The 23,456-nt window shown below is 39.5% G+C and overlaps 1 protein-coding gene across 1 annotated transcript in view; it reads left to right on the forward strand.

Annotated features, from left to right (window-relative positions):
- The window catches only part of TACR1 (tachykinin receptor 1), a 173,317-nt gene that overhangs the window by 130,320 nt on the left and 19,541 nt on the right, over nucleotides 1–23,456 (forward strand). The gene's annotated exons all lie outside the window — the stretch shown is intronic.

Raw genomic sequence — 23,456 nt, forward strand, 5'->3', positions numbered from 1 at the left:
ATTTCCACACCCACTAGCAGTAAAGAAGTATTCCTGCTGTTCTGTGTCCCTGCCAACACTTGGTATTATCAGACTTCTTTATTTTTTTCCCAAGCAAGTAAATGTAAAGTGCTATGAATTAAGATGTGTTCTTAATTTATATTTCTCTGAGGAAAGAGACAATCTTTCAAGCAGTAGGGAATGATGAGCAGCTGTGTAGAATGCTGCCTCTCAGCTGTAATGGGTTAATGGTGCCTACATTTTAAAATGGAAGAATTTCTTGACTCAAAAGAATGGATCTTAAATAATGGATGATCATCCCTGTCACATACCAATGAGGGAGGAAGGCTAAAAATGAGAGCAGGAATAACCACCCTGGTTTGCCTGGAACTGAGGGGTTTCCCTGGATATAAAACTTTTAGTTTTAAAACTGGGGAAATCCCAGGCAAACCAAAATGAATTGGTCACCTAACCCTGCAAGAACTAAAATGCTTTATTCCATGCAAAGAGTCTGGTCCTCATGCACACATACCCCAAACAGGACAGGGCTCTGTTTGGCAGATAGCAGCCTATATAGACTACTATGTCTGAAGTGTCTGAAGCCACCTCCAGTTCATTTTTTTTTTTAAATGCCATCAGGAACCATTCCTTAATGGCTAAGGTAGATGAAAAATTTCATTTCTCACTTGAAAAGAAAAATCTGGGTCACATTACTTTTTATGACAGTACATTCCTCAACAGCTGTTTTTCTAAAAGTTTCTATTTCTCTAAGCTGGGGAAATGTAACATCTTAACAAGACATTTCAAAACTGACACAGGGCGTAAGGCCAGTCTGCCTGGGAGAATCCATCATATGCAGTAGAGTCACATTTTGCAGACATGAAGAACTAAGACGGCAGGAACCCCGATTGTCCATTTCTCTCCTTTTTACAACAGCACTAGCCAACACTTGTGTTGATGGTTTATCATTCTGAAAATAAGCTGAGTGCACCTCATGAACACAGCAGGCATTCAGCAAGAGCACAAGGCTTTACCAGTTGTAAAAATATTTTGGTACTTCCTCTCCATTTGGTAAACAGTATTATATGATAAGTGGCTTCTAGAAAACGAATTAGTGGTATAAATTCTGATATGTTTGGTTTATCTCAGACACTGTATATGCTGTATAATTCCAAGGCCAAAGTATGTTTTTGGTTTAGCCAAAATACAGAATGGTGAGGGTTTGTGGAGTGGACCACTACCAATTTATTTCAGATGTTCAAGAGTTACCCTCAGGTTCAAAGCCTTTGTGTAGCTGAGCCAAGGGGAATATATTCTGTAAATGCCTAAAAGAAAAGCCTTGCCTTTCCATTTTGCTGAGTTTGGGGACATCCCTTGGTGAGGGATAGCCATTCCTTCATGAGGCTTTGGAGAAATCTGCCTGGGGTGCCATCACACTGCCAGAGAATGAGTGAGTGTCCAAGCAAATGGAAGGAGAATTCCCTTCTCTGTGTCTGGTCTGCAGACAGTGAAGCTTCATGTCCACTGCATCCTCTACTAGCTCTGGGGCTCCCTACTTCCTGACCAGCTGCACTGGTGCCCACCTGACTCCTCATAGGGACAGCCCCACAGCACACTTCACCTGTGAGCAAACTCCATCTCTAAATCCTTTATTCTATTCCCTCTGGTTTTCTTTTCCTCTTTGGCCTTGGCTCCACTCAGTCACAGGGCTCCAGCCAGGTGCCGCTGTCCTTCACCAGCTAGTTGCCGCTGTCCTTCACCAGCTATGCCAACCTTATGTATAGGTTTTCACACAAACTCACTCCCTCAGAAGGGAAAATCAAACTGAAGATACTGGCCCCAAGCCCTGATAACTAGTCAGTCATCATCTGCTACCCCTCACTTTTCTTCTTGGAAATAAGTTACCCTCTGTGAATTCTACTAGAATCCTCCATACACACAGGCTGTGGAAGCTGTCTTCAAATCAGGCACTGGTCTATACAAGTGTGACTGCTGAGCTTGGGAACCTCTGAGGCCCCAATCAGGATGATCTGGGAGGTGGGGCAGGACGATGATTATAAGTGAGTAGGAGGAAAGGAAATCAGTCATGCTGTGACATGTGGGGTGACTACAGGTGCTTTCTAACACCCAGTCTATATATCTGTGAGTACTGAAGTTTTTCTCTTAATGTAGTAAAGGTTCTTCACTTAAAAACCTGCGTTTTATGCTAAGGTTATTTATTCCCTTACTTTTTTTCTGGTGTTAAAATATTCTTTAATGGATGTAGCGATGATGACAGTCAGTTGCTTAGTTTAATTTAGTTTAGCTTAGCTTGGATTTTTCGTGTCCTCACTTGGCATACTAAGAGACTGAAAAAATAAAAAGCCTATATCAATGTTCATATTTTGTTTAAAAATTTTCCATGTAATGCAGAAATCTGGGAGACATAGACCTTGAGAATTAGGGCAAAAAATCCTGACATTGGTCTCAGCCCACTAAGTCATCTCCAGGACACCAACCATGTAAGGACAGCTGAGCTGTGTCCCCTTGGGGGCTCACATCCCACCCTCCCCACACAGAGATTGTCACTGTGGAGTGGGGTACACATGCCTTTCAGGCTATTGGAGCCTGATGCCAGGAGGCTATAGAATTGATCCAAGAACCCTCCCAGGGCCGAATCTGCTTATGTGATCTACAGCCTACTGATGTAACCAACACCAATGCCCAGTTTGCTTACTAGTTATATTCCTCCCTCAAAATAGTTTACAAATTGGATTCTTGAGAGCATCTTTACCATGCACATTTCTCAGAGGCTGTGCATAATGACAAATGAGGTTTCTGAGACTCAAAGTCTGGAGCCAGCCCCTCGGCTGGAGAGAGCATAACCAGGTAAGCACCCTTTGGGGAGCTCTCTTGGCAGCCAACCAGCCAGCCTTCCCTGAAGCACCATTGTGTGCCACAGACACTCATTTTCTTTCAAACTACAACAGAGGTCACTAACAAATTTGTCTCTGGATAGGTATTTGGACAACTGCCCTAAACTGGACACCAGTAAGACTTAAACTATTTTAAGGTGAATAATATAGATTCCATCTTAGAGCACTATCATCATTACATGGGTGGAGGTTGCCCACCTCAGAGCCACTAGGAGCACGGTATGTGCCCGGACCCTTCCTCACAACCCAGACCTTACCTCTGAATGCAGCAGGAACCCAAGAATGGTGTTTTAAAAGCATGGCCTGTGGTGATTTTTTTACACATTATCTCTGAGAACAAATTCCATGGAATGGAAGATAGAAAATGGGTTTACATGTAGAATAATCTCTGGGTTTTTCTCCTTCTAAACCCAGGAAGCTACTTTCTTTCTTATCTTTAGAAAAACTTTTTTGGTTATTATTATAAAAAAGGCACCCAAACAGGTTTTTATCAGAGGACTGTACTCAAAAAGTCTGGAATGAACTGGGATGTCTTAGTACAGCAGCTGGGCTGCAGCAACAAGGTACCATACACTGAGTGGCTTAAACAACAAAGATTTATAATATTTCTCACAGTTCTGGCATCCCAGAGTCCAAGCTCAAGGTGCCAGCTGATTCAATTCCTCATGAAAACCCTCTTTCTGGTTTTCTATGTGCTCACATGGCAGAGAGAGCAGAGAAAAAAACAATCTCTCTCATGGCTTTTCTAAAAAGGACACTAATTCCATCATGAGAGCTCCACCCTCCATCCTTTCAACATTTGAATTTGGGGTGGGGGTGGACAGCCTATACCCAAGGTCTTGCTGGAGAGCCATATTAAAGAACAGAGGAGTCCTGAGGTTACCCTTCCTAGTCCACATCCCACTCCTGATTTTCTGTAACTGGAGACAGGACAAAGCAAGGAGTTTCCTGCTCCCTTCATCTTCCCACATTTTCCAGAAGGAAAGTGGCACCCACACTACTCTGCTTTGCACCAAAAGAGTCAACAGAACACTAGCACCACCCATATGGTTGGGTGAGTCATGAAAGGTTACAAGAATAGTGGTCATAGTGAGGTGGAATGTGTGAATGGGCAGAATGGATTCCAATTTCCAATGTGGGGGCATTAAAGAACCTCTTAATCCTTCAAGGCTTCCTTTACCTCCCTAATCTGAAGTAACCTGGACCTCTTGGGTCACCACGTCCATGGTATAAAGGCAGAATAGCAACATGAAAACAAAAATAAAGACCGGAATTAAAACCCCTGCTCAGACCACACACTACTCCTGTAACATCAATCAAGGGGCATCTCTGGACCTCAAATTTAGCAGAATTTGAGAATTCTGCCACCTTAACAGAATTGGCACAGACATTAAACAAGATGACACATAATAAGTTTCTATACCACAGTTGGCGCTAAATCAAGGGTAGGCCAATAAACGGGTTCACTGTGACATTATTCTCAAGGCTGTCCACACACTCATGGCCCATCCCAAACTCAGACTTTCCACCTTATATTTTCCTTATATTTTCTCCCTTCTCATACCTGGGTCTCCAAGGTAGCAAAAAGATAGAAAACCATGTACTTTTTGGCCATGTAAATTTGTGCTAGTTGGACATCTTCTAGAACTTCTCTTCTAAGGCTGCCAGCTGCCTTCCTGTGGCTGGTGTCAGATCTCCAACCCTTCTCTGCATCCCCAGACTTGGCAGATGACTCATGTCAACCTTAATGAGAGGACAGAGATAACCTTTTCTTTGCCCCCTTCCCTTCCAAGCAATACCTAGCTAACCCTCTCTTCATACTTACATTGACTAATGGTTTTCCATCCACAAATCCATTCTATGTCCCCCTAGACTAAACACTGGGCTCCTGGCTGCCATTCCACCACCATCCCCCATCTCAGCACAAACATCCACACCATGCTTGCTGCAGTTATTTTCATGATGTACATCTTTAGTTCCTGCTCTCTGGCTTTTGTTCCCATCCTAACACTGAAATTGCTCTCGAGTGACCTGATAATTGTCAAACCCTGTGGTCTGTTCTCAGCTTTCTCTTCCAGTGTGGCAAGAGCGTAAGTGAAGGCAAAGGGAGGGAAAACAGGAGGGAACATTGATGGGGCAGCTACTCTGCTCCAAGAATTAATCTTAAATAATAATAATTTTATATTATGGAGAGATTTTTAATATCATGCTAAGGAGTTTATACATAGTTTGGTGGGCAATTGGATGCCACAACAGGGAGTCCTTTGTATCAATGATCAGAACTGAGTTTTGGAACCTGTGGCTGATAATGGAGGGAGTAGAGATGAAAGATACCCAAGGTCTCTACTTTCCAGGAGCTCGCAGAGCACTTGAATGATACAGCTCATGTGTGTGACTTGAAGAACTGCATGAGGCATTGAGAAATCAAAAACTGAGTTGATGTTAAGTGCTCTGGGAATTTAGAGGCACAGGAGGGATTATGAACACCGGACTGGTGCAGAGAAACTCTCAGCACAAGATGGACATGGAAGAAGGAGAGGATTTTAGGTGGCACCAGGGGAGGAAGAGTATCTCAGTAGCAGAAATGATGAGGCCAGTGCAGGCACAGTGTTGGCAAGAACTGGACCCAGCCTGTGCTGCCTCCCTCTGCAATGTTTGTAACACAGCCTCTTCCTTTTGCAGTATTAAGCTGGTGACTTTAGGTTCCCTCTCAGGGGTTGACACATTTTTCTGTAAGAGGCCAGGCCATAATTATTTTAGGCTTTGCAGACCCTCATAGTCTCTGTCACAGTTACTCTGGCCACTGGTGCACAAAAGCAGCCACAGCCATATAGATATGTGGGGACAGCCTGGAGATCAAAATCAACAGCAACAGTGATGATGACAGCATGTCCCCTGGATATGAAGTGATAAGACTGTCGCTTTACCTCTGTGGCCTTCCTACTCAAACCCCATTCTAGTAATGAGAAAACATCAGCCAAGTCCCACCTAATGGACACTCTGAAAAATACCTGACCAGTACTCCTCAAAACTGTCAATGTCATCAAAAACAAAGAAAGTCCACAGAAGCCTCAGGAGACGTGATGAATAAATGCAATGTGGGGTCTTGGAATGCATGCACACACATAAATAAGTAAATAATAGAGGGATTCTAAGGACATCTGAATGAAGTATGGACTTTAGTTAATAATAATATATCAGTATTGGTTTATTAATTGTGACAAATCTACCAGACTGATAACATGTTAATAATAGGGGAAATTGGCTGTGGGATATATGGGTACTCTCTGTTTTATCTTTGCAAATTTTCTGTAAATCAAAATGATTCTAAAATAAAATGGTTGTTTTCTTAACTTACTAATAGCTATTAGTAAAATACATGTATAATAAGAAACACATACAACATACACATGGCATCCCTTCCCATATACTTTTATAATCTGTTCCACTGTAGACAAAGCTAATGTTTATAACAGAATCCTTGGGCTGGTTACTTAAGCTCCCTCTCAAAGTCAACTGATTTGCCCCAGTTAAGGGGCTACTATTTACACAAGGATCTCTGTGAATGGTGCTGAGTAAAGTGAGGCATGACCATTTAAAATCTTTGTGCCTCAGTTTTATCATCTGGAAAACAGAGACTGCTATTGGCAGAAGGGAATGAGTGGTATAGGTGATGCATTTAAAAGAGAACCTGGAATATGGCTAACACTATACCAGTGTTAACTGTTAATATGGTTTAGTAGTGATGGTTGTTCTTTTGTTGTTATTATTATTATTACCAGAATGTCTGCAAATCATGTCTTGAATTTTCTGAGCTTTCTTCATGCAAGCTGTGTCTTTACAGTGGTTAATTTTATGGTCAACTAGGCTTGGCTACTAGTCAACAGTAATCGAGATATTGCTGTGAAGATATTTGTAAATGTGATTAACATCTCCTGAATAATGTGGGTGACCCTTACCTAATCAGTGGAGACTTTAAGAGCAAATGTTGAGACTTTCTGGATCTGAAGAAATTCTGCCTCAAGATCTCAGCATCAATTCTCACCTGAGTTTCCAATCTGCCAGCCTACCCTACAGATTTTTGACTTGCCAATTCCCAAAATTTTATTAGCCACATAGACACACAGACATAACACAGCCATATCCTCTTGGTTCTGTTTCTCAGGAGAACCCTGACCCCATACAGCCTTCTAGCCCCAGCCTCCATCATGTCCCAGCCAGATGGAAGTACAGCCCCTGGTTTGCATGTCTCCCCACCCCACACACCAAAGCTGGATGTGTCCCACCCTACTGAACCCCTTCAGTGACTTTCCTTGGCATTTTGAATGGAGGCCAAGATCCTGAGAGCACAAACTAGAAGACCCTAGACAGAGACTATGACTCCTGCCACATCTCAGGGCCCTCACCCCTGAACCCCCATACTCCACCTTCTCGCGGCATCTCCAATCTGCCAAGCTCTTTGGGACCTCAGGGCCTTTGCCCTTGCTCTTGTCTCTATGCGAGGCACCCACATGTCCACCCTTCACCTAGCTGCCTTGCCCTTCAGCTCTTTGTTAAAGCATCACCTTATCAGAGTCCTTTGAATGTGAACCCCTGGTATTCTCTACCCCTCCTCCCTTTTGCTTTCTTTATGCATTTAGCACATTTATGATTTTATATTTATTTGCTGGTACATCTGTTTATCATCTGTCTTCCTCACTATACCTTAAGCTCCTCAAAGGCAGGGACCAGTCCTCTTCCTTCAGCACTACATCCTCAGCACCTAAAGTAAAATAAGACATCTGTGAACAATTGAGTGGCTGAATGAATGGGGCCTGATGGCCACTGTGCAGCCTTTTCTCTCCAGGTTCCTCACCCCTAACTAAAGGTGCTGCCTCACCCCAGGGCTGGCCCCAAACCTGAACAGGTGACTTTGCTAACAATGAATGTGTGACTTTTAGTAAATGTGCAAAATTAGTAAAGACTAAATCTGCATGACTTGGAATCTAAGCACAGCAAGTTGAGGGGTCCTAGTTTAATAGGCAAAAGAGATAAAATTGGTATTCCGTTAAAAAGTACCCAAAACAATTGTCCCTAGCTATACCTACAAAAAACTCCCTCTCTTTGCTGACCACCCCTTAAGCTGACCACGCCACTGCCCTCAAGCCCTCCCCTGTCAAAGCCTCCTCATCCTCATCCAGCCTGCGTGCACTTTCTGTCTCTGTTACATAGATCAGCTTAGCTTTTCTTCCAGCAATAAAGACCCCTTTTTTTTGTGAGATGAGAAGATTACATTAAAAGACAGTCCAGAAATGATTAAATTCTCTTTGGCTGACTTAAGGAGATGGGAAAGGTTGTCTACTCCACATTAAAAATGTTTGTCCTCTCACATTTAACTCACAACAGATTTTAAATTGATTAATGTCGTCCCCTTGATAATTTCTTATGAGACACATAAATCAAGTTGCTCAATTTGTTAGTGGAAACTATAGACTGGCAGCCTATGTGGCTCATGGCATAATGGTCCATTGTCTATGCTGAGAAACTTTGGCTGAGGAACAGAAAGTAGGGTGTTTGTCTTTCCCACATATTTCAGTCAACTGAGAGTCTCTCTGGGCTCAGGGTTCAAGACAGAAACAGCCTGTGGAAATACAAGAATGAATTCAGACATAAAATGGAATCCAAGACTCAGGCACATTCCAACTCACCCATCTAGACACATTTCAGCTCTTGGTCTGATTTGTTGAGCTATGCTGATTTTCGATAAATTATTTGTCTTCTGTTACTAAATGTTGAAAATAACTTTTGTGCTTGATGTATTTTTTTATTCTTGAAAAACTATGGTTTGCCAACTTTGAGTGACATTTCTCCATTTTCTTCTTGGCTCATCTGAGCAGAAAGAGAAAAAATGCAAACAGTTGAAATCAGAAAAGGACAAATCTGTTTTCTATTCCCATTTCAACCCTGAGTGACTTGAACAAGGCAATTACCTTCCCTATATCTTAATTTTTCAATTTAAAATGGCGTTAGCAATATCTGTCTCTTACCCGAAGTCCCAGAGGTAATGAGATGAAGTCGAATCCACTTTCCAGAGACACCTTTACAATGAAACTACTATACATAGAAAATGTAAAATTTCAACGTCTTCTACAAGCCAAAAGCTATTTACCTTGTATCATACTGAATAATAGATTTCATCAGTTATAGTTTTCCTACGATTTGTCTTGTGGAAAGAAAATATTTTCAAGGCATAGCAAGGAGAACAGACACTTGGCATGAGGGCTACGAGTCTGGGTATTCAGTCCAGGCATGGGGACATAGATGGTTATGAGTCATAGGCTATTGTGACTAGAACTGTTTTGATTACTTTAAGTGTGTTTTCAGACCCCAGGAACTGGAGGAAGTATAAAATACCAACCAACACCCACATTTATGGTGTAACTTATCTCTATCAGGAAATGTTTACTCATATCGATTGGCACCAATTGAAGCAGTTTGTAAACAATGTCTCCTCTCCCTCAACCCCCGGTACCAAATAACCCTATTTTAAGTGCAGAATAATAAAGTACAGGCTTCAGTCCTGCTATGTGTATCTGAGCCCTCCCCAGCTCGGTGTTCATTACTGCTGCAGAGCGGAGGCAGAGGCTCATCCCAGATCCCAGCAAGGAGCAGCAGTGGCTATCAGCTAACCCAACCTCAAGCAGAGCACAACACAACACAACAGAGTTAAGATCCATCTAGAGGGATTGAGAGTGGGCAACTTGTATCATTTATCATTGCCCACTGATACTCGGAGGAAACATATTACAGATAAAATGCAGTCTTGTCCTCAGTGGGATTGTAATATTCCAATGAGGTTTGTAAAGTTCATGCTACTCTGGTAAGAACAAAAGCACAAACTACTCATGCCACACAAGGCACATAGTGGAAAACAGCACCATGATGTGGTAAGGAATGCGGGAAGTGGGAAGTTTGTGGTGTACAATGTATTCAAGCATATAAAATGCTTGTTTCTGTATTGCTAGGTTACCAAAAACGCCGGAAACCTAAATGGAATACTGATAGGGCCAGGGGTGAGCTGCAGTTTGGCGCCACCTGCTGGCAATTGTCTGCCTCTTATTTCTGTAGCTGGGCCCTGGGAGGGGCTGGGGGACTGGCAGAACAGGCTCAGGAATTCCTGAAGATTTGGTATCATCTGCCAGACTGGGAAGATAGACTTAGGCAGCATAATACAGATTTAAGGACAACCTCCCTGTCTTTCTACTCCCTGAGACGAGGTCTCCCCTTCCCGACCCACAGAGGTCTCCCCTTCCCGACCCAAAGAACCTTAACTTACCACTAAGAGCTTTGTGGCCACTCTAGAAAACAGCCCACTTATATTTTCTCAAAGTGCCACTAATATGGAGTTGTTGGATGAGGCATATTTTACTGAAAACTTGGGCACTGGAATCAGGGAATTATAGCAGAGGACAATTGTGCTTTTTGAATTTACACTCAAATACTGCTGTTATTTAAAAGCTTTAAGCAATCATCACTACAGGAAATTTCTTGCTGGCTGTGTCACTTTGCAAGTCCTTCTTCCAACCAGCCATGCTCAGATGTGCTCTCTTCATTCACACACCCCCTTCTCTTTCTCTCTCATGCTTATTATCTTTCTCTCTTTCTTGTTACTTGTACTCTTGTTACTTTTTCCCCCACAGATCAATGTAGCATTTTGACTTCACCTAAAATTAGGTTTCTGCCCCATTTTTCCCCATCCTCACATCCCAAAACACAATAAGGTCCTTGGTCAAACCAACAACAAACCGAGAACCATCTAATTTATTCTCTTCTCAGTGATAAAAAGTCTGCAGAAGCTTTGTAACTCAGGGTTGTGTGTGTGTGTATGTATGGTGTGAGTGTGTATGTGTGGGGTGTGTGTGTGTTTAACATATGCACCCAATCAAAACTTCAGGCAGGACTGTTAGCTACCTGCCTCCACACACACCCATTACCACCCTCCCTATCCCATCCCTACGCAGACTGGAGGGAAGAGGGGTGCAGAGAAGGGAGCTTAGCTTCTTTTTCCTGGAGTCAGTGTTTCAATATCTCTTGATAGAGAATTCCCAAACTCTGGAGCCACTCCTGGCAACATACTCTCTTCAGGCACTTTCCATTTCCCTGAGAGGGCTTCCCACAGAATAGTCAGAAATGGAGCCATGAGTTCCTGGACAGACCAATAGCATCCACCACTGCACTTCACCGTGAGTTGCCACTCCAGGAAGAGCCAGGGAATGCTCAACCTGGTAACATCTGAGAAGCTGCGAACCTGGCCACAGATAACTGCAACCATCTTCCAACCTTTGTCTTGTACAGATCTGAAGATATTTTATTTTTTGCAGCTAAGCAAAATAGTTAAGAGGAGATTTGCACTTCCGTAAATAAAACATGTATTACAAAGCCACAAAAATTGAGTTAGTGTGGAATTGACACCAGTAAGGAAGGATATACCAAATAAAAGCCAGGAATAAAAGCCAGAAACAGAGCCATGTATATATGTGAATGGAAAATGGTACAAGTACAATTTCAAATCAGTGAAGAAATAATAGTATCCAATAAGTAGTGCAGAGAAAATTATAAACAGAGTCAGAAAAGAAAATATTTGGAGCTTATTTTCATAATACTCAACAAAATAGATTCCGATTGGACTGATTAGTTGAATGCAAATAATCAAATAAATAAGTATGGGCAAATGTTGTCATGATTTTGGTATGGAAAAGTTTATTCTAAATATAATATGCTAGAAGCCATAAAGAACTCTTACAAAATAATAATAAAGACAATATAACTCTTACATAAAATTAGGTAAATTATACAGTCAATTCACAAAAATAGAAACAAAAATGATTAAAAAGCATAATTATAAAATTTCAACTTACTGGATGGCACCTGTGGCTCAAAGGAATAGGGCACTGGCCCCATATACAGGAGGTGGCAGGGTCAAACCCAGCCCTGGCCAAAAACAAAAACAAAACAAAAAAAATTTCATCTTACAATTAAGAAATAAAATTAAAGTTGGGACCCACTTATAAACCATCATGTTGGCAAAGACTACAACGCATGACAATGTGCAGGACAGCAGTGCGGAGGGAAGGACCATCTCAAACTGGCGTGGGCTGCTTATCTTCTAGAAAATGACAATATATATCAAACCCTTAAAACTCTTTAACTTAATTCTGGTTAATTTAACCTTGAGAAATAAGAATGGGTGCAAAGACATATATTTGAATGTGTTAATTACAGAATCGATTAAACATCAAAACATCATAAATAATTCAAATGTCTAAAATAGAAGACTAACCAAGGTGCCCCATAAAATAGAATATTATTGCATTTATTAGAAATTTTGTTATACAAATATATGTATTGGCATAAAAGATGATTGTGACATAGTGCTATGTTTTTAAAATAATCAAACGATATGCTTATGTATGTACAACATGAATGTGGGCGTGTGTGTATATAGATATAAGATGATATCTACATTCATTTTATCAGAATTTATTTCTAGCCGATGTGATTATAGGAACCTTTGAAGATTATTTAATGCTTGTCTATACCTGCCATGAGTATATAGGACTTACAGTGAGAAAACTATTGATTCCTAAAGGAAGAGGTAAGAAATGCTCCAGGCTTGGGCAAGCCCTCATTCACAAAGATGCTGGGCATCCTGGAAGGTGCTGTCAGAAGGGTTTCTTACTGGGGACTGTGGGGGATAAACCAAGAGAGAATTCTAATGTCCTCTGAAGCTTGAGATGATATTTATCTATGAAATATTTTCTCAGTGCTGGTTTTGTGGCAATAGATAAGAGGAGCTCCACATTCTCTTACAAGGAGTATATGATCTACTCAAACAGATTTTTTTAAAAGCAGTTTTTTAGGTTAAAAAGAAATCTAGAGAAGGTGGCTCCTGTGGCTCAGTGGGTAGGGCACCAGCCCCATATACTGAGGGTGGCAGGTTCAAACCCAGCCCTGACCAAACTACAATGGAAAAATAGCCGGGCGTTGTGGCAGGCACCTATAGTCCCAGCTGTTTGGGAGGCTGAGGCAAGAGAATCACCTAAGCCCAAGAGTTGGAGGTTGCTGTGAGCTGTGATGCCACAGCCCTCTACCAAGGACAATAGAGTGAGACTCTGTCTCAAAAAAAAAAAAAAAGTAACCTAGAGAACAACACAACAAAATTCTGACTTGGGTAGCTTGGGCAGTGACTGCAGAGAATTTGCTTCACTTTGTGTCTTGTTTATTGGGTAGATATCTGGGTGGTCTTCTCTGCACAGTACTTCCTGGGAACTGACAGCTCCCACCAGGAGGCATAGCATTCAAGCACAGTAATCCTGTGAATGCAATATTTCCATGAATGAAATGGGTACACTTGAACATCTGCCCCGATTGGTAACCCCATCCTAAGAGAAGCCAGCTCTGAGGACATTTCTGCCCAAAGTTTATGGCTGGGTGCAGTCAATGGAGGGTTGGCCCTGATCTGTCTCTGACAAACAGGGAGAAAGTAGGTTGTGTGAGGTGCCCCAAAAGTGCAGAGGGATTCTTGTCCCCCATCCTCTCAACCAGACACACAGATGTCTCCTTTTGCCCTTGGCCCAACTGGGCTTCTGCTCTCTCCTCTCCCATTCATGGCCAAGTGTATTAAGAATGGAGTTTAGAGGGAGGAGCAAAATAGTGGTTGAGTAATAGTTTTCTTGCAACTGAGCACAGTGGGACTGGGGAGAGAAGACTCCAAGTATCTCTGGCTGGTGGGATCTGCCCAGAAACAACCCTTTGGGGACACAGGGAGTCAGTGAGAAACTACTGGACTCTATGAGAAGGACAAAAGCAGTGGAGAACTGGCAAGTGCTTGCATGTGTTCATTTGGTCTAATCCCACCAACAGCTGTAAGTACAGTAGCAGTGAGATTGAAAATGGGAAAGGCCTTACCTGTCAACTGTTTTGGTTTTTTCTGGACTTGGCACTCAGTTGAACTACCTTGGGAGAACTTGGGCGGGAGTGCAGAGGACTTTAACGTTTGTCTAGGGCCCCGGTCTGAGCTGCTGAGCTGCATGGAGCTAATAGTGTGTGACTGTGGGCCGTGCTCAAAGCCATTGTGGGAGAACTGCCCTGGCAAGCTCTGCTCATAGGGTCACAGAGCAAGGAATGAGAAGGAGACCTTGGGCAAGTAATCTAGTGACTGAGCAGCCTATTGGCCTTCAGGGGCATAGAGTGAGACGGGTTTTGGCACACTAGGTAAGCAGGCAGCCACTTCAAGAGTGATCCCAGTGACAAGTGCTTTCCTGGGAAAGCTTCTGCTTAGCCAAGGTTAACAGTTTAAAGCACCTTTTAAGTAGGCTGAGGCGAGATTTAGGTTCTCCACCCTGCGGGGTTTGAGAAATCAGCAGAAGCCTCCAGTCTCCATCTCCTATAGCTCGTTCAGCACTGTGACTAATATCTCATACCCAAGAAGATCACCTGTTACCCAGACAATATTCTGCAAGACATACATACTGCTTTTATGGGGGGGGGGGGTGTTTGTTTGTTTCTCTTTTTAAATTTCAAAATTTTACCTCTAGATTTTTCTTCTTTTTTTTAGACTTTTATAAAGAATTTTATTTACAGAAAATTCACAGAGCATTAACAAAATGTTTGCAAACACAATTTTGTTGGTAATAATTAACAAATCAAGAGTGAATCAATAATGTCACTTTATATATAATACAAATTAGATTAGTTTTATCCATTATTTTTTACATCCCAATTTTTTACAAATCTAGAAATAAGGCAGTACATATGAAACAAATTTGATAAATATTTTAAAATTATGCCAACTTCTCCATGAGATATTATTTCCATTTTAAAACTATCTTCAAGGTAAATGACTTTTCCACTATTATTCTTAAATATAAAGACTCAAATAGAACTCAAAATGCATAAAAGATAGTATTATAAATTTAAAAAGAATAATATATAAGCAATATCATAAATTAACAAAGAATTTTCCAAAGAATATTGCATGAGGTAAATAAGGTATATTAAATGTTTATGGCTAAAATATTATTTACTTATATTCTCATCCATACAGTTTAAAATGCCAAAGCACTGATTATTCTTTTTTTTTCTTTCTTTTCTTCCTTCACTTTTCTAACTTAAATATAATTTTCCATTGTTGCTATCTTAAACAATTAGAACTTCATTTTTGCTAGTGTTTTTACCCCTATTATTTGGTTTTTTTACCCAATTTTATCCCATAAAGTTTTCTGTTTGCTTGTTTTGGTTTGATTTATAGCATTTTTTCTTTCCTCTCTTCCTGGTGGAGGTGGGGTACTGTGTTTGAACAGGTTGGGAAAGAGCTACTGACTTCAAGGGAACCACCCAACCTGGTACCCCCAGAGGTTGGGGGGTTTTATGGTTGGGTCAAAGTACCCTACTGTCCACCTATGTTGCTCCTGTCTCCATCTTTCTGTGCCTCTCTTCCTTTTGTCAATATTCTCTTTTACTCACCCCATCTCCTTTCTCTTTTTTTTTCTTTTTTTTCTTTTTTTCTGAAATCTTTTTTCCCTTCTTACTCTTCAAACTTCTCATCCTTCTGGTCCTGTACCAAAAAGACTCATCAAAACCCTAGGCCAGAGGCATGGTAACTTAAAGAGCAAGAGGAAGTGAAAGGAAAATTAGGGCAAGAGAACAGATAAAAGAAAACACTCATGAGAAAGAATCAATGGAAAAATACTGGCAACGTGAAAAACTAGTCCAGAGCAACACCTCCCAAGGGACTGTGAGGTAGCTACTGTAGAGGATTCCACCAATAAAGTAATGTTAGAAATGAGTGGCACCTGTGGCTCAGTGGGTAGGGCACCAGCCCATATACCAAGGGTGGCAGGTTCAAAACTGGCCCCGGCCAAATTTCAACAAAAAAATAGCCAGGCATTGTGATGGGTGCCTGTAGTCCCAGCTACTTGGGAGGCTGAGGTGAAAGAATCACCTAAGCCCAAGAGCTGGAGGTTGCTGTGAGCTGTGATGGCACAGTACTCTACAGAGTGTGACAAAGTAAAACTCTGTCTCTAAAAAAAATAAAGGAGAAAAAAATTTTAAAAAGAAATGTTAGAAATGACAGAAGGGGGAATTTAGAATACAGATGATGAAAACAATGAAGGAAATGATGGAAACAATGAAGGAAATTGCTAATAAAGTGGAAAATAACCAAAAAGAAATCCAAAAACAGAATTAAATAAGAGATTAATGATATGAACAGTATAATAAGGATATAGCAGAACTGAAGGAACTGAAGCAGTCAATTAGGGAACTTAAAGATGCAATAGAAAGTATCAACAACAGATTAGACCATGTAGAAGAAAGAATCTCAGAGGTACAGGACAAAGCTCTTGAGATAGATAAAGATGTAGAAAAGAAGAGAAAGAAAGCAGAATTATGGGATTTTATAAAGCATTCAAACATACAAGTTATAGGTACCCCAGAAGGGGAAGAAGTATGCCCCAGGGGAATGGAAGCCATACTTGAGAATATTATAAATGAAAATTTCCCAAATATCACCAAAGATTTTGACACACTCCTTTCAGAGGGATATCAGACCCCAGGTCACCTCAACTCTAACAGAGCTTCTCCAAGACACATGGTGATGAACCTGTCCAAAGTCAAGACAAAAGAAAAGATTCTTCAAGGTGCCAGGAGTAAGCGTCAGTTGCCCCACAGGGGCAAATCCATCAGGGTGACTGCAGGCTTCTCTAATGAAACTTTTCAAGCAAGAAGACAATCGTCATCTACCTTTTATCTACTTAAACAGAACAATTTCCAGCCCAAAATTCTATATCCTGTTAAGCTAAACTTTAAAACTGATGGAGAAATCAAATCATTTACTGATATACATTAAAGAAATTTACCACAAGAAGACGAGCTCTACAGGAAATACTTCAACTTGTTCTACACACTGACCATCACAATGGATCAACAGCAAAGTAAGAACTCAGAAGTGAAAGGACAGAACCTAACTTCCACAATGATGCAAAAGATAGAACTAAACAATGGACTCTCACAGAATAAGATGGATAGAACACTATCACCTTATTAATTATCTCAATAAATGTTAATGACTTGAATTCCCCCACTGAAGAGGCATAGATTGGCTGATTGGATTAAAAAACACAAGCCATCCATTTCCTGTCTACAAGAAACACACCTAGCTTTAAAAGACAAATTAAAACTCAGAGTTAAAGATTGGAAGACAATTTTTCAGGCAAAAGGAATTCAGAAGAAAAGAAGGGTTGCAATCTTACTTTCAGATACATGTGGATTTAAAGCAACTAAAGCCAAAAAAAGACAAAAGATGGCCTTTTCATATTGGTCAAGGGAAAAATACAATAAGAAGACGTTTCAATTCTAAATATTTATAAACCCAACTTAAATGCTCCCAGATTCTTGAAACAGACCTTACTCGGTCTGAGCAATATGATATCCTCATATATGATACACCATAATAACAGGGTACTTAACACGCCTCTTACAGACCTGGACAGATCCTCTAAACAGAAATTAAACAAAGATATAAAGGACTTAAATGAGACCCTAGAACAACTGTGCTTGATAGATGCATAGAACACTCTATCCCAAAGATAAAGAATATACATTCTTCTCATTGCCCAATGGAACATTCTCCAAAATTGATCATATCCTAGGACACAAAACAAATGTCAACAGAATCAAAAGAATTGAAATTTTACCTTGTATCTTCTCAGACCACAAGGCACTAAAGATGGAACTCAACTCCAACAAAAACGTTCAACCCCACACAAAGGCATGGAGATTAAACAACCTTCTGTTGAATGAAAGTTGGGTGCAGGAAGAAATAAAAGAGAAAATCATGGGGCAATGCCTGTGGCTCAAAGGAGTAGGGCGCCAGCCCCATATGCTGGAGGTGATGGGTTTAAACCCAGCCCTGGCCAAAAAAAAAAAAAGGAAATCATTAACTTCCTTGAGCATAACAATAATGAAGACACAAGTTACCAAAACCTGTGGGATACTGCAAAAGCAGTTCTGAGAGGAAAATGTATCATTTAGATGCCTATATTAGAAAAACAGAAAGACATAACATCAACAAACTCACAAGCCATCTTATGGAATTGGAAAAAGAGGAACAATCTGACCCTAAACCCAGCAGAAGAAAAGAAATATCCAAAATTAAATCAGAGATCAATGAAACTGAAAACAAAAGAATCATTCAGAAAATTAAAGAAACAAGGAGTTGGCTTCATGAAAAAATAAATAAAATAGATAAACCTTTGGCCACACTAACCAGAAATAGAAAGTAAAATTTCTAGTAACCTCAATCAGAAATGATAAAGGAGAAATAACAACTGATGCCACGGAGATTTAAGAGATCATCTCTGAATACTATAAGAAACTCTATGCCCAGAAATTTGACAATGTGAAGGAAATGGATCAATATTTGAAATCACACCCTTTCCCTAGACTTAGCAAGGAAGAAATACAGCTCCTGAACAGACCAATTTGAAGCACTGAGATCAAAGAAACCATAAAAAATCTTCCAACAAAAAAATGCCTGGTCTGGATGGCTTCACACCAGAATTCTATCAAACCTTCAAATAAGAGCTTATTCCCATACTCCAGAAATTTTTCCAAAAATTTGAACAGAAAGAAATCTTCCCCAACACATTCTACAAAGCAAACATCACCCTGATACCAAAACCAGGAAAAGACCCATTAAAAAAGGAGAATTTCAGACCAATTTCAGTAATGAATATAGTTACAAAAATTCTCAACAAAATCCTAGCCAGTAGATTACAGCTTATCATCAAAAAAGGCATACATCATGATCAAGTAGGTTTTATTCCAGTTATGCAAGGCTAATTTAACATATGCAAGTCCATAAACATTATTCACCATATTAACACAAGCAAAAACAAAGACCATATGATCCGCTCAGTCTATACAGAAAAAGCATTCCATAAAATTCAGCATCCTTTTCTAATTAGCACACTGAAGAATATAGACATAGGTGGCACATTTCTTAAACTGATCAAAGCTATCTATAACAAACCCACAGCTAATATTTTACTGAATGGAGTAAAACTGAAAGCTTTTCCTCATTTTTTTTAATTAAATCATATCTGTGTACATTAATGCAGTCAGGGGGTACACTGTGCTGGTTTTATATACAATTTGAAATATTTTCACCAAACTGGTTATCATAGCCTTCACGGCATTTTCTTACTTATTGTGTTAAGACATTTATATTCCACATTTAGAAAGATTCAAATGTACCCTTGTAAGATGGACCCTAGGTGTGGTCCCAACAATCACCCTCCCTCCACCCATCCTCCCCCCTCCCCTCTCCTCCCTTTCCCCCTTCCCCGTATTCTTGGGCTATAATTGGGCTATAGCTTTCATATGAAAGTTATGAATTAGTTTCATAGTAGGGCTGAGTACATTGGATACTTTTCCTTCCATTCTTGAGATACTTTGCTAAGAAGAATATTTTCTAGCTCCATCCATGTGAACATGAAGGACGTAAAGTCTCCATCTTTCTTTATGGCTGCATAGTATTCCATGGTGTACATATACCACAGTTTGTTGATCCATTCATGGATTGATGGGCACTTGGGATTCTTCCATGATTTAGCAATTATGAACTGGGCTACAATAAACATTCTGGTACAAATATCTTTGTTGTAATGTGATTTTTGGTCTTCTGGATATATATCTAGTAGAGGAACTGTAGGATCAAATGGCAGGTCTATTTTTAGTTCTCTAAATGTTCTCCAAATATCTTTCCAAAAGGGATGTATTAGTTTTCATTCCCACCAGCAGTGTAGAAATGTTCCCTTTTCTCCACATCCACGCCAGCATCTCTGATTTTGGGATTTGGGGATGTGGGCTAATCTTACTGAAGTTAGATGATATCTCAAAGTAGTTTTGATTTGCATTTCTCTGATGATTAATGATGATGAACATTTTTTCATATGTCTGTAGGCCATGCGCCTGTCTTCTTCAAAGAAGTTTCTCTTCAAGTCCCTTGCCCACCCTGAAATGGGATCACTTGTTCTTTTCTTGGTAATATGCTTGAGTTCTCTGTGGATTCTGGTTATTAAACCTTTGTCAGAGACATAACCTGCAAACATCTTCTCCCATTCTGAGAGTTGTCTGCTTGCTTTACTTACTGTGTTCTTCACTGTGCAGAAGCTTTTTAGTTTGATCAGGTCCCAGAAGTGTATTTTTGATGTTGCTTCAATTGCCTGGGGGGGGGGTCCTCCTCATAAAATTTTTACTCAGGCCAATTCTTCAAGCGTTTTCCCCACACTTTCTTCTAGTATTTTTATAGTTTCATGTCTTATGTTTAAATCTTTAATCCAGTGAGAGTCTATCTTAGTTAATGGTGAAAGGTGTGGGTCCAGTTTCAATCCTCTACAGGTCACCAACCAGTTTGCCCAGCACCATTTGTTAAATAGGGAATCTTTTCCCCACTCAATGTTTTTAATTGGCTGTCAAAGATCAGATAACAGTAAGTAGCTGGGTTCATCTCTTGGCTTTCTATTCTGTTCCATACATCTACCTCTCTGTTTTTGTGCCAGTACCATGCTGTTTTGATCACTATGGATTTATAGTATAGTCTGAGGTCCGGTAGTGTGATTCCTCCTGCTTTGTTTTTTTTCTGAGTAACATTTTGGCTATTTGAGGTTTTTTCTAATTCCATATACAACGAGGTATTGTTTTCTCGAGATCTTTAAAGTATGGGCTTTAAAGTGGGGCTTTAATAGGGATTGCATTCAAATTATATATTGCTTTGAGTAGTATGGACATTTTAACAATCTTGGTTCTTCCCAGCCATAAGCATGGTATGTTTTTCCATTTCTTAACATTTTCAGCTATTTCTTTTCTTAGAATTTCATAGTTCTCTTTATAGAGATCTTTCACATCCTTTGTTAGGTAAACTCCCAAATATTTCATCTTCTTTGGCACTACTGTAAATGGAATAGAGTCCTTGACTGTTTTTTTCAGCTTGACTATTGTTGGTATATATGAAAGTTACCAATTTATGAGTGTTGATTTTGTAGCCTGAGATGCTGCTATATTCCTTGATCACTTCTAAGAGTTTTGTAGTAGAATCCCTGGTGTTTTCTAGATATACAATCATATCATCTGCAAAGAGTGAAAGTTTAATCACTTCTGACCCTATATGGATACCCTTGATTGCCTTTTCTTCCCTAATTGCGATGGCTAAAACTTCCATTACAATGTTAAAGAGAAATGGAGACCATGTGCAACCTTGCCTCATTCTTGATCTGAGTGAAAATTATTTCAATTTAACTCCATTCAATATGATATTGGCTGTAGGTTTGCTGTAAATGGCCTATATCAGTTTAAGAAATGTCCCTTCTATACCAATTTTCTTAAGTGTTCTGATTATGAAGGAATGCTAGATATTATCAAAAGCTTTTTCTGCATCAATTGAGAGAATCATATGATCTTTGTTTTTTAATTTGTTTATGTGATGAATTATATATATGGATTTACATACGTTGAACCAGCCTTGGGACCCTGGGATAAAACCTACTTGGTCTTGTTGTATAATTTTTTTGATGTGTTGCTGGATTCTGGTGGTTAGGATTTTGTTGAATATTTTTGCATCAATATTCATTAGTGATATTGGTCTATAATTTTCTTTTCTTGTTGGGTCTTTTCCTGGTTTGGGGATCAAGGTGATGTTTGCTTCATAGACTGTGTTGAGTAGTATTCCTTCTTTTTCCATATTTTGGAAAAGGTTGAGTAATATAGGTACTAGTTTCTCTTTAAAGATTTGATATTCTGACACGAAGCCATCTGGTCCCGGGCTTTTCTTCTTAGGGAGATTTTGTATAGTTGATGCTATTTCAGAACTTGATATAGGCCTATACAACATTTTCACTTCCTTCTGGCTAAGTCTTAGAAGGTGGTGTGCTTCCAAGTATTGGTCGATTTCCTCCATATTTTTATATGGAGGATTCCATAGGGAATTGGGATTTCATAGGGATTGCATTCAAATTATATATTGCTTTGAGTAGTATAGACATTTTAACAATCTTGGTTCTTCCCAGCCATAAGCATGGTATGTTTTTCCATTTGTTAACATTTGCAGTTATTTCTTTTCCTAGAATTTCATAGTTCTGAGAAATTCCATACATCTGGGAATAAAGTTCTGAGAATAAAATTTCTTGTAATATTCATTATGGATTTTTTGAATTTCTAAGGGGTCTGTTGTTATTTCATCTTTACCATTTCTGATTGATAAAATTAGAGATTTTACTCTTTTTTTCCTGGTTAGGTTGGCCAAAAGTTTATCAATTTTGTTGATTTTTTCAAAAAACCAACTTTTTGATTTATTAATCTGTTGTATAATTCTTTTGTTTTCAATTTCATTTAATTCTGCTCTAATTTTGGTTATTTCTTTTCTTCTGCTGGATTTTGGATTGGAATGGTCTTCCTTTTCCAGCTTCTTGAGATGTCCCATTAAGTTCTTAACTTACTCTCTTTCCATTCTTTTAAGGAAGGCTTGCAGTGCTATAAATTTCTTTCTTAGGACTGCCTTAGCGGTATCCCAGAGGTTCTGATAATTCATGTCCTCATTATTGTTTTGTTCCAAAAAAATTTTAATTTCCTTCTTAATCTCATCTCTGACCCACTTATCATTCAGCATAAGGTTATTTAGCTTCCATGTTTTTGTATGAGTCTGCAGAATCCTGTTGCTACTGAGTTCGATTTTTATTCCCTGATGGTCTGAGACGATGCAAGGAATAATTTCTATTCTTTTAAATTTGCTGAGGTTAGATTTGTGACCTAAGATGTGATCGATTTTGGGGTATGTTCTATGGGATGATGAGAAAAATGTGTATTCAGTTTTTTTAGGATGAAATGTTCTGTAGATGTCTGTTAAATCTAAATGTTGGATGGTTAAGTTTAAATCCAAAATTTCTTTGGTCAACTTCTTATTGGAAGATTTATCCACCACTGCCAAAGGAGTGTTGAAATCTCCAACTATGATGGAGCTAGAAGAAATCAAGTTGCTCATGCCTGTTAGAGTGTCTCTTATAAATTGAGATGCATTCTGGGTGCCTAAATAAATTGAAATCTCATCATATTGAGTATTACCCTTAACAAATATAAAGTGACCATCCTTATCCTTGCTTACTTTTGTTGATTTAAAGTCTATTGCATCTGCAAATAAATTTGCAACACCTTCTTTTTTCTGCTTTCCATTTGTCTAGAATATACATTGCCTAGAATATGACCATCCCTTCACCCTGAGTCTATATTTATCTTTTAAGGTAAGATGAGATTCTTGTATGTAGCAGATATCTGGCCTGAGTTTTTGTATCCAATAAGCCAATTTGTGCCTCTTTAGGGGACAATTTAAGCCATTCACATTAATTGAGAATATTGATAAGCCTACTAAAATTTTGGGTATCGAGTTTTTTGAAAGTCAAGTGGTCATTTTTAATCCTTTTGCCACTATGGAAATTGATCAAAAGTTTCTGAGTGAGTTTCTTTTGTGGT

The sequence above is a fragment of the Otolemur garnettii genome, unplaced genomic scaffold, assembly GCF_000181295.1.
Source record: "Otolemur garnettii isolate 467f Iridium unplaced genomic scaffold, OtoGar3 scaffold00068, whole genome shotgun sequence".
In the NCBI taxonomy this organism is placed as follows: Eukaryota; Metazoa; Chordata; class Mammalia; order Primates; family Galagidae; genus Otolemur; species Otolemur garnettii.